Below are 6,000 nucleotides of genomic sequence, written 5' to 3' on the forward strand. Positions count from 1 at the left end.
TGATTCATAACCATCCATTTAGTCGGCTGAACATCATGATCATGAGAAAACTAGCTGGTAACTGTAGATTGCGTTTTGGGGGGGGGGGGTACAATAAGTCTTCAGTACAAACACTAATTTTTGTTTACTGTATCTACAAAAAATATTCAGCAGCAACATTGTTATAGACTGGGGTGTTGTGGTGGTCTACACTACATAACAACTGCGGCTCCCATTACTCACCAGCAGTTTCTATTCAGAAAATAATTTAAACCGTAACAAACAGGATGGCTCTGCTCAGGGGCGTAACTAGAAGCCTCAGGGCCCCGGTGCGAGAATCTGTTAAGGGCCCCCCCCAACCCAATCTACCCTCCTCTCACACCATCTATCCCCTGTCCCCCCCTTCTCAGGCTATCTACCCTATCCCTACCCCCTTCTATCTTCATTTTTTTTTTTTTTAGTTTTTATTCCCTTTTATTCGCAAACCTGACCCCCCCAGTTATGCACATCTGCCCAGGCTTGCCACTCTGCCCCCTGATATGCCTTTTAACCCCCTATATGCCTCTCTGCCTCCAGAAACGCCTTATACCCCTATACGCCACTCTGGTTAAAAGGCATATAATGGGACAGAGTGGCATATAAGGGGGTATAAGGCATTTCTGGAGGCAGAGTGGCATATAGAGGGTTAAAAGGCATTTATAGAGACAGAGTGGTATATAGGGGTTAAAAGGCATTTATAGAGGCAGAGTGGTATATAGGGGTTAAAAGGCATTTCTGGAGACAGAGTGGCATAAAGGGGGTTAAAAGGCATATCATGGGGCACTCTGCCTCCAGAAAAGCCTTATGCCCCCCTATATGCCACTCTGCCTCCCTGATATGCTTTATACCCTCCTATATGCCACTCTGCCCCATGATATGCCTTTTAATCCCCTATATGCCACTCTGCCTCCAGATATGCCTTTTGACCCCCTATATGTCACTCTGCATCCAGAAATGCCTTATACCCCTATATGCCACTCTGGCATATAAGGGGGTTAAAAGGCATATCATGGGACAGAGTGGCATATAGGGGGGTATAAGGCATTTCTGGAGGCAGAGTGGCATATAGGGGGACACACTTACATACACACACATGCTGATTTTTTGTTTTTAACAAATACAAAAAAATATTATACAGTTTGTACAAAAAATACATTAGTTTACTGACCTTCTACTTCTCTTCACTTCTACTTCTCTGGTAGCTGCACACTGTTCTCTTCTCTATCCTGACAGGATGTCACTGACACGACATCCTGTGCTCCAGCAGTCTGAGTGCGAGGGGGCGGAGCTTTCACCCTTCACGCTGCTCCCATCACTATGCGGCCATCAGATTGCTGGGAATGTAATCTAAACGGCCGATGCGTGCTGATGCCGCCGGCCGGAGCTACTTTAACACTTTTTTTTTAATGTAATATGGCAAGCTGGATCGGCTTGCCATATAAAGTAAAAAAAAAAAAAGTATTAAAGCAGAACCGGCCGGCGGCATCAGCACGCATCGGCTGTTTAGATTACATTCCCAGCAATCTGATGGCCGCATAGTGATGGGAGCAGCGTGAGGGGTGAAAGGTCCGTGCGAGGGGGCGGAGCTTTCACCCTTCACACTGCTCCCATCACTAGGCGGCCATCGCACACGGCTGCTGGGTGCTGATGCCGCCGGCCGGCGCTGCTTTAATACATTTTTTAAATGTAATATGGCAAGCCGGACCAGCTTGCTATATTAAATTAAAAAAACAAGTATTATAGTAGCGCCGGCCGGCCGCATCAGCACCCAGCTGCCGCTTAGATTAGATTTCGGGCAGCCTGTGGGGCTGTCCCCCTGCCCAGCCCGCCCCTGGCGCCGGAGGCGGCTTCCAATCCCGCTCCGCCGGCCGAATCTGCGGCCCAACCGGAAAATTTCCCGGTATCCCTCCAGGGCCCGGTCGCAGCCGCGACCCCTGCGACCCCGGTAGTTCCGCCACTGGCTCTGCTCTTGTAAGTTTACCATCTAGACTGGGGCAGACTCATGCACCCACTCACTGTCCTTATAGCTGTCACCATCTCTAACTGTTTGGGACAGGGTTTTTGTTTGCATGTGTGTGCGGTTTTTCTCCTGCTCCTGGACTCCATCATCAACTGTAAGAGAATCCATCTTGACAGTATCATCATTGAGAAAGCTAAACATCCTTAGTAAGGTTTATTTTTGCATGACCACACATGTGCAATGCATTTATTTTGTTCTTGTAGGGTGTCTACCTACCTATGGCCTAAAATGTACGGCCATTTTAGGTGCTGGTACAATCTACACACCTCACTAAATTGCTTGTGATTTTTCAATTGATCTATACCTGCAAGGCTGAATATGTGTGTTTTTTAGTTGCTCTGTACCTTCAACACTACACTTCATGTGTTATTTATTAATACTTGCAAATACAGGGTTTGTATGTCATATTCAGTTGAGCTATAGCTGAAATGCTGTGTTTCCATGTGGTTGATCTATACCTATACTATGAGTGAGGAAAAGAGAACTGTGTGGCACAGTAAAGGAGAGGACACAGGAACTCTGATGGTGATGACAGGGGAGGGGCACCACAGGGGTGTCCCGCACACGGTGCCTGAACACCTAAAGCCTGCCCTGGCTACGACTTGCACGTGTGTGTCAGGTCACTCGCCAGTCCCGCACCACTCATTTTCTATACGATCTAAACAGTATTGCGCTCCTCCTCTATCATGTACGTGAGGCCGTTTCATGCAAAGTCATATTAGAGTTACAAGTACTAACTGTGACTGTCTCCTCCTAATCTGTAGAGTCAACGCGGCAAGTGCTTTTGTTCTTTTGTGGCTTGTTTTTGGTGTTGGACTGGAGGGCGTGATTGTATGTCAGCGAGTGGGGGGTAAGCAAATGCTTGCACAGGGTCCAAACAATTTTAAAGGCGGCCCTTGCATCTATATGTACAAGGCTTCCCTGGTTCTTTATCCTATCTTTCCAAGTAGTTGAGGTCAAGAATATATTTGGCCTTTGCAAAGAAAAAAGCGTTACCGCCAAATAATATAGTTGGTTAAATTACAATGCAGAAACATTTGTTCGTATTCGTTTCTTATAGCAGGCCTTCCTATGTATCCCCTATGTTTTTGGACAACCGAAAGGGAAGACCTCTATAAGAACCTTGTTTGAAGATGCGTGTTCCAAAATAATATATATTTTATTTTTTTTATTATCATGTTTAACTATGTGGTCTATTATCCTATAAACTGAATGTGAAATGTTTGTCTCAACGTAAACACATGAATACTAAAGAGGGCACAATTTTATAAAAAAGGATTTAAAGGTACATTTCAGAGAGCATGGGTTCTATGTACAAAATAAGGAAGGTCAGTACAAAGATTCTTCAGCAAGATTTCACGCCAGAGGATGTGTGGATTACACAAGGTCATCCCTACAGATTAAAGGAAAGTAGATTTCGATTTTGACATAGAAAAGGATTTTACAAAGTAAGAAGAGCAAAGATCCTGAATTTCCCACTAGCTGAAGTTGCCTTGGCAAATCAGCTGATATAAGAGATATAAATGGTTTAATCTATAATCCAGATGATTATGTTACCAAGTTTTGATTGCCTATATATTTCCTCTAACTTTAATCCATTGAAAAGTGTCAGATTTGCACTAGAAATGTTTTAACTAGGGCAGTGTTCAAATAAAAATAATTGTACTTCTAATATTTCATAAAAATCTGAGCTTTTGCATTTTTCAAGATCTTTCTTTTAATCATGCCTCTTTACTTGTATGCACATGTTTAAACACCTCATATATGCACATAGCTACCCCACAACATTTCAGGTGTTCAAACCAGGAGACCTGTGTTAAAGGATGTAGCTGGATGCAGGGGAAGGGCTAGCTCCTCCTCCTTTGTGTTCCAACACACACCTCCATCAATTTTACAGATTCCTCAGCTGGTCAAAGGGAGATCAAAGCATCACTTTACAACAGGCCTATCATCCTTATTACACACTAAATGCCTGAAAATCATGACTATCCTATGAAAAATGGCACACTTGGGAGGTATTATATATATATATATATATATATATATATATATATATATATGCGTGTGTGTGTGTGAAAGGGCCTCAAGGCACCCCACATTCATCCAATCGGGTGAGAAAGTACCTGGAAGTGGAAGTTCACCGGTAGGCCATGTCCTGTTGTCCATGGAGAAGCAGACGAAGAAGGAAGACTGTTTGGAGCACCAGATGAAGAAAAAAAAACAGAACAGTAAAAATAGACAGTAGAAAAAAGATAGAGAACAAGAAGATGCAAGTTAAGAAGCGGAACTGTGCAGCACAAAAACAGGGACACGGAAGCAGTTAGTGCAGAATGTAGGGTGACATTCCTAAGAGAGTGTGAGAAAGAGTGAATGAGAGTGTGAGAAAAATATATAGTGTATAGAGTCAGTAGGTGTGTGTATGTTGTTGGATAGTGTGTGCATGTATGTGTGGTGTTAGGCTGTGTAAGTGTATGTGTTACTGCGTGGCATTAGCATCTTTGTGTATATCTATATGTAGTGTTACAGCATGTGTGTGTATTGATGTATGGGATTAGCATGTCTGTGCATGAATGTATGATGTTAGCGTGTGTGTCTGGTTCTGTATGATGTTAGAGTGTGTATGTATGGTGTTAGCATGGGTGTATGTGTGTTATTATTAGGTGTTAGCATGTGTGTGTTGGTGGGTGCCAGTGTATGATTTTATCAAGAGTTTTAATGTCAGTATATAGCGCTATAGTGTCAGGGGTAATCACAGCTCTTATGCAGTTAGCTAAAAAGGACACATATGTTTCTTGGATTATTAATGCACAGACGGCCTCCTCCTAAAAGAAAAAAATACTTCACCCATTCTTGTTTTTCTGTCCACTTCAATCTCGCCTTTAGAGTTCCTAAAAGTGGATACATCAGAAAAGGCTATTGGGGAAAGTGTTATCTCAAACGGTCACCCTATGAAATCAATTATAATATCACAGATAAGGAACAGCTAGCCATAAAATCTGCCCTGGAAGAATGGTGAATGGCTTGTTACAGGATTCAGTCCACTCAGTCACTGTTTATACGGATCACCGAAAGCTGGAATACATCCCATCTGCCCATATTTTTCTCCTGCATGTAATTGCTTACTTCCCTGGCTCCAAAGCTGATGCTCTTTCTCGTATTAATTGTTAAATTGTGGAAGAGGCTGACCTACTCAAACGTCCCTCTTAGATTTAATTCCATAGAACGCATTCCAATGAAGTTTCCGACCTCACTTTTGAACAAGGATTTTATCATAAGGGTAATTAAATGTGCCACCTTTATGAAGTGCTACAGTTTTTTCATGATGTTCCTTTTTTTCTGGCGAGTGTCACAAACACTTCAGTATGGTCCCTTGGGACTTTTTTCCTCCAACCTCTGCTATCTATTTACTAAAATATGTGTGTATTATTTGTAGATAGGAGGCGTTATTTTTTCTTATTTATAAATGAAAATGTAGTAAATAAAAGTAAACAAGCCATTAAGTAAAAGCAATCTTTGTACTGAGCAGCTACGTAACACCCTTTTGAATTGTGACAGAGCTCTAGAGAGCTCTAAACCCTTTTGAACTTGCAGTTACGGTAAAAGTTTTACCTAGGACAATTTGTAATAGGTTCTAAATATTGACAGAAAGATATATACCATTTCAAAAACTTTAGGATGCTTATTTATTGAAGGAAAGCTGTTTCTTATATGTTCTTTAGAAAAGCTTCTTGATTGATGTAGAGATGCTTGTTCTCAATGAGGAAAAAAGGGTCTTGTTCCACCCAGTCACTGTCTGTTTTCTGGAGTAACCATGCCACTCTCAGACGCTATCCCTGTACCTTTCAACCTTGGCCCACAACTCATCATTTCCACATGAGGCTGTTAGAGAAAACCTCTGTAAATTCCCTGATATGCATATGAGTACTTTATGTGATTCATGGGATTAGATATCTAGTCAAATG

This window comes from Sceloporus occidentalis, unplaced genomic scaffold (genome assembly GCF_023333645.1).
Source record: "Sceloporus occidentalis isolate IW3139 unplaced genomic scaffold, rSceOcc1.0.p SCAF_25, whole genome shotgun sequence".
Taxonomy (NCBI): Eukaryota; Metazoa; Chordata; class Lepidosauria; order Squamata; family Phrynosomatidae; genus Sceloporus; species Sceloporus occidentalis.